The following is a 12,296-nucleotide window of genomic DNA, read 5'->3' as shown; positions in this document are numbered from 1 at the left end:
CTTGACCTTCTCTTCTGTGACAGTTATGTGCAATAAACAGATGTTGACCAGAGGCTAGCACACCTCGACAGGCAAGGCTGCAACAACGGTGCTTCACTTTCTGGACTGAGCGTTTATGTCTATCTTTATATAGTTTTTCTGACAGCATTATGTGTACAAACAATTTTAATATCTGCAGTTGATTTCAGGTCTTGTCCTGAAATAGGTGCCTTATTTCCTTCTTTGAAAACAATGCTGCCCTCATCTATTGTATTATAGTAAACACACACTAAGCTCCTTGTGTGGGTGGAAAAATACAAAAGTCACCATAAGACAGGATGAATGGTTCACAGACAAATAGAGAAAGAGCTGTTTGTATCCTGCATTTTAACTCGCAGGTTTCCTGGTAAGACGCAACAAGACTCTTCAGGGGCATCGCTATCCGTCATTCAGGAATACACACTGCCTTTTTGCCCAAGTCAGAGTAGTGTCAAACACTGTAAACTACTTGGCAAACAAACACAAAGTCCTGGACCACTACTGTGGGAAACCCAGCCCTGCCAAACAATAAAAATAAATCACTTTCTCCTGAGGTAGTAAACCGTTTCAGTCCTGTGTCATGAATTTCAGTAAACTACAGAGCCCAGGTTGAAGAGGTGTTGATACAAGATTGTCAAGCTGCAAGTGAAGTGTATTGTGTAAACTCTGTTGTTTTGACAGTGAATAAAACCAGAGCGGAGAAAGCCTCAGAAGCAGCCAGTTGCAAACATCTGTATACACTGACCATTTATCAGACAAGGGGTTTTCAGTGCCCTCACTTCTTCCATGACGTCCTTCCAAACAGATGTTTACTGGCCGGTTGGAGCACGACCCTATAAAATGTTAAGACACAATGTCTGACCCTGGTGGTTCAGCAGCTGGTAGACATTTCCCCAACAAAGGGGCTTCACAGACCTCACTCAGACAGAACATCAGGTATCTGAATGTCTCATGGCAAATGTTATTCTGTGTAAAAACTTTGGGGAAAAGGTTAAGAGAGTTTCTCTGCATCATCTATTGAAGTGTTGACCATCCCTCAAATTTGTGCAAGGATTTCCTTTGTGTCAGATCTAGTTATGGGATGGTTTGGATAATGTGAGTCTGTAGATGAGCAAAATTAATTTTAGAAATTGGAAAGCATGGAGTGAGTCATTTGACTTGCTGGGATCCTGTTTTCAATTATAGGCACAAAAGAATGTTTTTTTTTCTTGCTTCCAGCAGTGTCCGATTACTTAGCTTTTTTGTCAAACATTTCCAGCAGCCTCCAAGACCACAAAACATTTTGGAGGCTAGAAAAAATGTGAAACAAAAGAAACAGGCATCAAGTGAATTTAAAAAGAAATGTGGTGAAGAAGAGGAGGAAGAAAGCAGGGAGATAAAGACTAGAAGCAGAAAGGAAGAGGACCACTGAGGAGTTGGGATAAAAAAAAAAAAAAAAAAGATAAGGTCAGGAAGAGGAGGACAGAGGAAGGAGTGTTGAATGGAGGAGGGGAGGAAAGAAAAAAACGTACATTTTGTGATTTATTCTACTTTTGGGCCTGGGGCATTCCTCACTAACTACACACAGGCCTCCAAACAGGGATGTAAATACAGTTGAAAACCAGCAAAACATGTCCACATTTGTTAGTCTTTTTAAAAAAGGCACCAAAACTGCCAAGAACTGTGAAAAACGCTACGACTGTAGAGACGTGGTCAGAACCACTGAGCCATGCCTCTACTGCCCAGGGTGCTGATTTTGACAGCGTGGCGTGCATACAGGTCAGAGGTCGTGTTCCCAGTTTAGGTTGGAAAGGAGCCGTGCTGAGGTTATGACAAACCAGTGGTTTGACCCCGTGTAAAAAACTGACTTGAATCAGAGAGGAATCAGGAGAAAGAAAGGATTGGAAACTTGGCTCAATGGAAGTGTGTTTGGTATCTAGGAGGGTGACTCACTCACTCACCGAATCCTAAAAACTTGGATCCTAAAAATGATTTCCTTTATTTAGACACTTTTAAGACTTTGTAATACTCATGGCATTTCAGTGCATGTCTGGAGCTCCATGTCAAACACACATTAGTGGACTAATCCACTAAATGGGCTGTTTGCCTCTTTGCTCTGGTCTAAAATGTTTTTATGGGCCCTCTTTAAAAGCATTGCCTCTTTTTGTTCTTTATTTACATTCCCGCACAGGACAAAGCTGGTTCACAGTTGAGTTCTTTAGAAGACTGTGAGCTGCTTGAGAGGCTTATTCTGTGTTAAAATTAAAAAGAACAAAAGTTTCTGGGAGGTCTGGTCAATGAGTCTCACACGGTTCATTTCTCATAAGATAAGGAGATGCTGCAACGACAACTGAGAAAGCTTGTGCAGAAAGAATAAAGTCCATGTGGCCATTAAATTACTTTGAACTGGGGTTCCAGCACAGCCCTCCAGCACAGAATCAATTAAATACCATGGGCCACTTGGGCTTGCAACAGACCCAGGGGAGGGACATGTATAAACACTTGTGCACACACAGACAAACACTTTTTTCCCACCCTTTGACAGTGAATCCCTTAATAAAAGGGGGAAATTGGAGTGGTGGCAGTGCAAACATGGTCTGTTGTGTTATTAAAGTCAGAGTGTTTGTGCAGCAAGGCCCAGTTCCCAGAGTCCCCATCATTCAGCTCTCTGGAGAAATGTGCCCTTTGACCCTTGCAGAACCAACTTGCTCATCATGTCACCTGGCATTGGACAACATGTGTGTATGTGTGTTGCATATCATAAGTATGCCTTTACAGTATTGTGTATTTGTTAAGGCGTGTAGGAAACCTTATCTCTCTGGAGCTACAAACAAGTGTTACTCAATCTCTTGCATTTTTACTCCAATCTTGGACATGTAGACTCCAACCATCAAGATGCATCCATGTCGGTGCAAGCAGCTTCAGAAGCTTGTGTTACTTTGCAGACAGATGAGAAATGTTGGTAAATTACAGTAATGACAGTAGAAGCCCACAGGTTTGTCTAGACTGCCAGAGGAATTTGTTCAGTCTCCACACTGTGGTGGTGTACAACAGAGCTGTTGTCTTTCCAAGCTCCTTTTAACTCGCAGCTCACAATGAACATTTTGCAAGGTTGAATGCTTATATTACGAAAGAAGAGCATTTATGGACGGGGTGATCCGTGGCTCATTTATTTGATTTCTTGCCGAGTATCTACATAGGACAGCAATTCCACCACAATACAACGTTCCTCACATAAGTGTGCAATTGATTACATTTTAAGCTTTTCACAACAATATCCTCACCCAAAGCAACTAGTAAACATTAACCCCTTAAAGTGTTCACACAAACACTAAATTAATCAAGAAGTTGCCAATTTTCTGAGGCTCTTTGCAAAAATAATTAAGCAAGCTATTATCTGCTAGCGGCTCCCTCACAGGAGCTGTTGGTCACTGTGGTGGCGAGCCAGTGCAGTTCTTTATCTTAGTGCGCAGGTCAAACTTTATCAGTGAATCGGTTGGCTGACAGCGGGTGTGGGTCCACAGGGCCAGAGGGCTCAGGAATCTGACCTCTGTCCACACGCATACCTCACCTCAGGGACAACAGCCAGAAGCTTTCAAACTCATAAAACAAGATTTTCTTCATTTGTCTACAACTGTCAGTGGGACTCATGGCAGGCTGTGTGGCTGTGAGTAAAACATATCCCCTGACTCTAGGTGAGGCGACAAGGCCCAATGTTCATACTTAAGTCAGTGTGTTGTTAATAGCAGATATGACATTATCCAGACTGCAAAAAAAAAAAAAAACGCTTGGTTGATTTTTACCTAACTAAAGGAGCATGCTGTCTAACCAGATCAGGATGTTAATTCATATGAGGGCGACGGTGTATCAGTGTTGGGAAGTGGGCTGGACTGAGGTCCCCAAGGCCACTCATAAAATGTTTCATTGCATGTGTGAAGGTGTACAAGTACATGTCCATCATTCCATCAGTAATATAACCAGCAGTCCTTACAGAGTCTTTGACATTCCCCACAGTGTGTGTGTGTGTGTGTGTGTGTGTGTGAGAGATAAAGCCTCTCACTCTGGTCCTCTCCAGGCTTCAGCAGCAGTATTTATGGACTGTGACTGACGCACATACAAAGCTCAACCATACGATAGTAGACACTACTTTAAGTAGAATTCACCACCGACTAAGTTCATTTATTAGGTCTCAATATCAGTTGGATATAATTGTGCGCACCATTTTCCACATTTAATTCAGGTAAAATTTCAGTCCGTTATAAAAAGCCTCCTCATCACCAACGTCAGCTTTGATACTTTGAAATCTTCGATGGTCCCCTTAGATTTAATAACGCTAAACCAAACTGCACACACTCATAGATATCAGTCCCATAAATATGCATGTTTTTCTTCCCATCAAGATACATGGAAATGGAAATTTGTGAAAATGTTGAAAAAGCCTTTAACTGAAAATATGGATCTGATTCAGATACACACCAAAATTTACTTGGTCCTTAAGTTTTGAGGTAATCTCTCCAGTAGTTTTTGTGTAATCCTGCTGACTAATTAAAAAACAAATGCAGATGAAAACATATCCTCCTTGGCAGGGGTAATACACATTGTCACTTCACACTGCAGCACGTTAGCAGCTTCATACAGTGTTGTAGTTCTTGGCATATTTTACACAAAAGGACTTTATATCCAAATTCCAATACGTAATTTGACACTGCATACATTACCATCTAAAATAAGTTAAATTCCTCACACAAAGTCGTTTTAGACTGTAGTTACTACATCAGAGTATGCCCTGGAATTCAAATTTTCGAATTTTATAAAAAAAAAAATGTAAGTTCTCATGCACACAGTAAAAAACTTGTAGGGCGTGTCAAGTTACACAGCTGAAACTTTATCAATTTTACTTTACGCAGCTGTAGCATGCATGAAATAGTTTGCATTTCAAGGTTGTGATTCTGAATTCCACAATAGATACATAATCTTACTGCTGCGCCAACTCTCAAAATGCACAGACACAAGATACAGAAGGTAACGATGACCTTTTCAGCGTCCCGTCAAACACTGGTGAAAGGCCACTGTCTGTTCTCGCTTGGCATTACACAGGGGCCACAACAGAGCTCCTTTCAGCAACTCTGTGTAAGAAAGTGTGTGTGTATGTGCACATGCTTCTGAGGCAAACCAGAGGCTTGTGACTCTCTGAGAAGGTGTAGGGTGGTTGCTGTTTTCCATCAGTTGGAGATTGTCAGAGCGCTGTGCCATGTACCCCCCCACCCCCTCGACAACAAAACCTGGATGACACAATGTTCCAGTTTCAGCCATAGGTTACCCAGAATCCACCACAACCACAAAATGACAGAGAGACTAATCAGAAAGGAGACTAAAGGGAAGCTGGACGGGGTCAACAAAACATTTCCAACAACAGCCTTTGATTTTGGTCAAATTTGATCCATAATGTTTTCCACTGGAAAGGAACAAGGACAACTTTCCACTAATTACCATCAGCTACGTTGATTCCTTTAGTGCATTTTCCAAAGCAGACACAGAACTAAAAGGTAGGTAGGTAGGTAGGTAGGCACACACACACACACACACACACACACACACACACACACAACACACACACACACACACACACACACACCACACACACACCACACACACAACACACACACACACACACACACACACACACACACACACACACCTTATCTGGTGATGGATCAATATCAGAAACAGCAGAACACACAAAGTGAACTTAAACAGAGTAGGAGCTGAAACATGATGGCAGATCCCTTTGTGTATATCGATTACAAAGCTTGCCACAGGGCAGAAACACACAACATTAAGGACACGGAAAACAGAGGGAATGTAAAACCTTAAGAAGGGTAATTACACACACACACACACACACACACACATATCACATATAAATGGAAAATATGCAAATAACACAGAACTGAAAAATTCCCTTTGATACCAGAACTCAAAACATCTCCTATGTATATTAAACAAAACTGTTAAAAAATAACAGGAGCACGTAAACACTTATTAACTTATGGACTCAGTCAGGTATGAGAGGCATGCAGAAGATATTTATAAAGTAAAGTATGTGAAAACCACAGATGATCAAAGCTCTTCTTCCATTGGAAGAACAGAGACATGCAAGCAAAAAAAAGACAATGAAAGAAAAAACATTTGCTTCCTCTTGTTTTGCTTCCTTGCAAAACACACACACACGCACACACTCACGCACGCACGTCCAGAATGCCAAACACTCACCGTGTGTAAAGTATGTGTCGTCCCCTGCCGAAGTTCAGCAAGTGTGTATGCACTCACTGTGAAAGAGGCCAAACTCTGCCGTGGCTCTGGAGGCTCCCTGCCTGTCCCTCCCACCCATGCCTGTCATGTGACAGCATGCAAGGGAACAAGACACGCCCACTTCCTTCCAATATCCCCACCACCCCCTGCCTCAAAGTTAAAAACCCCAAAATGCAGAATAAATTTAAGAGGAAAAGAGAGCACATGTATTTGTCTGAGGCAGAGTTTGAAGGGAACATTTAAAAAAAAGATTGTATGTGTGTATCTGCACTGAGGCTGACTTCTAGCTTCAGGCCGGCTGAATGTCCCTCTCCTAAACTCCCAGGATTATTTACAACCCTAATCTAATTACCTGGCCTGACCTCCTCATCTCCTCTCCAGGCTCTGCATTCATCACATCCCACTCATTCCTCGCACACAGACCTGAGACACGTCACATCAAACCCTTTGTCAGTATGCTCAGAATAATTTTTCAATTCTCATGATACTAACAAATACGTTGTTTATGGAAAAGCTCATGGTATTATGCAACATCTTCGATTTCAAAATCATGCTTTGAAGGAAAGGTTTCATGTTTCAGGTATTTTCATGCACTGCAGGGTGAGCATAGGATGTGTAAGAGATTTGTTCTTTCCCAAAAGAAGAGAATGTTAAAAAGCTGGGGGGTTGAGGTATTGCATAATTCCATCACAACCTGTTTTAAAATATTTCTGGCATGATGTAAATGTATATTTACTATCACTATAAAGCCATGATCAATTACAGAGCCAGCCCGGTAACATTTGATGAGGCAGCCACAAGTAAATAAAGTCACCAGGTTTTCCAGCATCCTAGATTAGATAGAACTGTATTCATCCACACATCGGGGAATACATATAAATCTATATAAAATGTCTTCAAGGGGGGCAGCCAAATATAAGAATAACAGTTTACTCTTCAACATAAACAACTAAAACAATTAAAACTTAAGTGTCTCGTCTGATGCAGATTTTTTAGCCTTCACTTATTTTTTAAGACCTGAGAGCCAACCAATTACTTTGGCTGATTACTGTTCTTGGAGTATGTATATTTGTGTGATTAAAGAGGAGAGGAAACAGCTGTCTCCAGCCTCACAGGAAGTGTAATTATACACCAGTACAAGGCTGAAGAGCGACCTAACAGCCACGTGAACAGACACACACACACACGCACGCGCACGCACACGGCAGCACCTGCATTCCTCGAGATGAAGGGTCATATTCCTAATAAAAAGAAAACAGGCACAACGGGCTGCAAAGATGGATTTGTCTCATTTCATCTACACATAGGATTAACCCTTCTCCCAGTACACACCCTATTCTGCACTATACCAGACAGTAAATATATATATACACACACTTGAGCTAATTTATAGATATGCAACATCTGCAAAAGTTTTGTAAACATAAGTTCATTTGGATTTTCTATTTCTTTTGAGCGCATGTCTCCTCTGTTTTACGTAATACCAGAGAATGATTGGTTAGGTGTCTGTAAATTCGGGGTGTTTTGTAATCCAAGGAGGGTATGTGCCAAATGCATTGGCATGACACACAAATATATGTATGTATACAAAACACACAGTAAATGGGCTGTATTTCCCCATTTTACCCAGATTCACTCATCCGTACATCGTTCATATAAGCTGCACTTGTTGTAACAGACACTGCTCACACAGCCATCAAGTTTTTGGGGTTCAGAGCTTTTATATACAGTCTATGGTTCAGAGGAGCCGCTGATCGAACCAATGACCACCTGGTTAGGTGACAGCCCACTCTACCTCCTGAGCCACTGCCGCAACACACAAGCAGGGGGCCTCGTCAGTGTGATCGAACCAGGTTCGACCTAATATGGAGTTCAAATTAAACCTTTGTTGCACTTAGTCTTACAAAGTGGTAAATTGTACATTTCCCCTAACTAAGCCCCCCCCCCCCTTAAAACCTTTCAGTCCAAGGCAAGCCTCCTGTTTTCATCTCCCTTCTCTCTGAAATTCCACTTTGTCGCCCCAGTAAAAGCCATGGTTTAAACCAAACGTACGTATGAAGTTATAGACTGGTGCTAAAATGTAGATAAAACACAGGAGGCATCAGTGGATTTAAAGGCTGACATGTTGAGTTTGCTGTTTTTTAAAATCACCTCAGCTCCAGTTCTGTGAACTTAACACCAGGTCCCCAGTGCAGTTATTGGAGCAGAGATCATTTTTTTGTCCCATTTATAATACGGACATGAGCATAGGAGAATACACTTACTGCTACTTCTCGTCTTTACAGTCCCAGAGATAAAACAATCCACAGTGTAATGGACTGAGACAAAGAAAGGAAACTTGCCGGTTTCATTCAAGGCAAAACAATTGAGACCCAGATTTAGTCATTTTAATGCAGTGTGTGATTTTGACGATGTGTCATGAAATAGTTTCTTTCTCATTCAAAATGAGAACAGCCTTGTGCAAATTAAATCTCCTGCCAACTCTGAGCTCGAAACACAATCTTTTCCTCATGACTGCCTCTGTGCAGCCTCTCTCTCTCTCCTAATGTTTCACTAAAAAACTTTGAGTTACCCTTTACTTTGAGCTACCCACAGTGTAAAACTCACCACTGACAGCCAACATACCCAGCTTACAGCAAGCTTGAACTTCGTCCGTGTCAACTTTCAAACTAAAAGACATTTTCAGACGTGAACTCCTAGAAATGTCCAAAGAAATAGTTTGTGGACATTTTAGGGAGTTGGATATGAAGAACGCAGCAGGATGAGACTCATTTACAACAAGAAAATGTCTGGAACTTTCAAGCAAGGGGTGGCGTCTGGGTAGAGCATGCAGGAGGCAGGACATAAGGTATAAATTCCACTGCAGAAAACACAAAACTCTTTGTTTCGACACCAATGTCTGCGCTTCTCACCAAAAGCTCTGAAATCCTGTTGTCTTTACAAGATGACATTCTTCGATGTCTTCTAACGTGTATCTTTTTCATCCTGAGATATTTCATAATTGAGAGCTTCTCCGTCCGTCACATATAAGAAACGTCATCAACATGCACATTTCATTTTCTGGACATTTTCCTGCTTCAGAGTTCAGTGCATGTCTGAAAGCAGCTCATGAAAGGTGACACACAACTTTACAGATGTTATAAATAAATTAAGATAAACCGTAAGATAAAAATGATTTCCATTCCCTCACCTTCGAAGCTTCTTCCTGAAGCTACTGACTCCTGATTGAACCCGGCAGTGTGAGCCAACCATCATTTGTTTGAGCCGACATAACTTGGCTTTGTTCCTTTGTAACAGAGTTGCTGCCCTGCTGGGGACATGGCCTTTTCGGATAAAAAAGATCTTCATTTTGAGGAGACAGGGGGATGTGGTGACAGAGAGCCAATGGCAGGGGCTGATGTTTCTGGAGCCAAAATGGTGTCATATATTGGCAGGCGGAGTATAGGGCTGCCTGGCTGACCCCTGACAGTGTTCCTAACAGCTGTCCAAGGTCTTTTATAACACAGAAACATGATGGATAGCATAGTAGCCTGAGTCACTGGGTGCATTGGATTTAATGCATCAGTGGCTAGTCTTTTTCCTCAACAGAAAACGCACAGTGAAGTGAATGCTATTTCACAAAAAATATCAGTGAATCTTTGGCTGCGCTGCCTGTTGAGGATATTTTGGAGTACAACAAGAAAAAAAAAAAAAATCAAACACAGCAATGAGAGCATTGTTACACAGCATCTTGTGTGTGGATGATCTTAAGCTGCATATACAAAATATGTGGGTGGTGACCGCAAACTAACTAAATGTTTCCTTTGTGTGTTCTGACTCCCTTTCTGTCCTGACCAACACAAAAGGCTCCATTACAGGATATCAAAAGAAACCTGTGTGTGTCACATGAATCCAGTTCTCTGGGAAAATCGGAAATACTTGGTTGGTTTGGAGGATACATAGTAAACAGCTAAATGAGACACTGTCGCTGCTCTGAAAACAGCTGCTGCAGCCTGTGTGTGTACAGACAAACAGCCTGACAGCTGATCTGCTCTTCCGCATGTCTCTGAACTATAATGAGCTTTAAACGCAGCACTGACATAAAGCTTTAACAAGCCTGAGGCCAAGTAACCTTCCAGGTGAGCAAGGGCAACTACCTGGGTGACAGCATCTCCTGCTGGTTGCTGGGAGAGTTGCAGGCTGAAACAACTATTCCATGTTCCACTGCAGATCATTAGAGCCATAGAATTCAACATGCTATTGAAATCTAGTGATCAGCTTTGAAGAACCGTATCAATATTACCATTTATATAAAGATTTATCCAATTGTGAAAGTAACACTTTGTAGGAGTGTCTTAGAAAAGTTGATGCCATTCACACTGAATCTTGACTGATTAAAAATGAGGAAAAATATAATATATATATAATTCAGAAGTGATTGATGAAGGGAGTTTTTCAAGAAATGTCAAGCAGAAGCACCACACTTTTAAATTTCCGTTCCATTCACTGAATAACAGAAAAGATTTTATCTACAATTAAACAGGAAGTAATGTCTCAACTTTCTCAAACCATGATTTCTGCAACAATCTAGCTAAAACAAAAAAAGATACAATCCCACAAATAACTGTCAATACAAACAATCAGCTTTTGTATTTTTACAAGTACATTACAGATAAACCCAAACTCCGTGTAACCACGAACAGAAGTTGCTATGCTGGTTTCACTTTCAAGGAAATAGCAACTTGAGGGAGTAGCGACTCTCACACTAACACAGATCATATACCTAGTGACCGCACACTAAGGCAGGTGAGTGCTCAAATTTTCTAATCACTACTTTTTGATTTAGTTTCACTCAAGATTTGATTGAGGCATTTAATCCCAGTCTTCTTTGTGAGGAGTTCTCTTATTTTGTCTCCTTTATTAAATAGTTTTTCTCTATTGAACAACATCATTTGTTCAGGACGGTGATGCTACACTTGGTCATTCTTCTATGAAATCTTTGTTGTGTCATAGGAATACAGTCATTTACACATTACCAAAAACATTATTTCCAAATTTCAGCAAAAACAAGATACACAATCCTTAATCCACTTTATAGCCTTGAAAACATTCACCTACTTTGTTCCATTTCCTGAACTGTGATAATTTCAAAATCATACAGATGCGATTTACCAAACAAATACTATATTGTCATTATTGCTTGTTATTTCTCAAGTGATACAACACACATTATTTTATAGTTTGATCAGAGGCATTAAAATAATGATGTTTTCACCTCTCCGTCAGGACAAGTCATCCTTTTTTCTATGATTTATAACAATAGACATCCTTATGAACACTGAAACAGGTTTTACTAGTAACCGTTCCTTATCAGAGATACATCCTTGATGCAGCGGCCATTTCAGAATGGACTCCACCCTTTGTTTAACTACTCCTCTCCCATTGGAATACTTTAGAAACAAAACATAGAAGCTCATTATAGTCAGAAAAACTTTAATAGATTTTCACGTAGAATAGAGATCCTCCTAATAAAACCTAAGCCCTTTCTGCATTAGTAAATACATAAATTATCTCCATCTAGTACTTCCAGACATATGTCTCTCTCCCTGTCTTTAAGTCTGTGCCTCACATCTCGAGAAGCATTCATCTTATTGCCTTCACACATGGAATGTATATTGTTAAGAGCCCTGGGAAGTGCAGTGTTGAATTTTACGATTTGCAAAATGCATTCAATATCAATAAACTGTGAATAAAGAGACGGTCAGTGCTCTGCAGCAGCAGCGGCTGGGACTCATAAATTTAGGTCAAGGTTGTTCGTACAGAGTCGAGCTTCACCGAACTTGGAAAAAAGCAGGTAAACAGCTCTTTGTGCAACAGCAGCTGGTCTTTACTTACCGCAGCTTAATTACTGCAGGTCAATTTCAGAATGAAAGCTGCAACCAGCATCACCACAGGCTAAACAAACAACACATTCCAACCAGGCAGGTTGAGAACGGGAACTGCACTAG

General features: G+C 40.9%; 1 protein-coding gene across 6 annotated transcripts in view; it reads right to left on the bottom strand.

Moving 5' to 3' along the window:
* LOC117766980 (septin-9-like) overlaps positions 1-12,296 on the bottom strand; it is an 86,995-nt gene that overhangs the window by 12,017 nt on the left and 62,682 nt on the right. The window contains exon 1 of one of the 6 annotated variants that reach the window (XM_034594462.1): positions 6,271-6,382. The exons of the other annotated variants lie outside the window; for them this stretch is intronic. The gene's annotated coding sequence lies outside the window, so the exon portion shown is untranslated. Of the gene's footprint in view, positions 1-6,270; positions 6,383-12,296 lie in introns of those variants that run through there. 6 annotated transcript variants of the gene reach the window in all.

The sequence above is a fragment of the Hippoglossus hippoglossus genome, chromosome 8 (genome assembly GCF_009819705.1).
Source record: "Hippoglossus hippoglossus isolate fHipHip1 chromosome 8, fHipHip1.pri, whole genome shotgun sequence".
NCBI classification, from domain to species: Eukaryota; Metazoa; Chordata; class Actinopteri; order Pleuronectiformes; family Pleuronectidae; genus Hippoglossus; species Hippoglossus hippoglossus.
The sequence above is the reverse complement of the archived record's forward strand: the minus strand, read 5'-3'. Positions and strand labels throughout refer to the sequence as shown.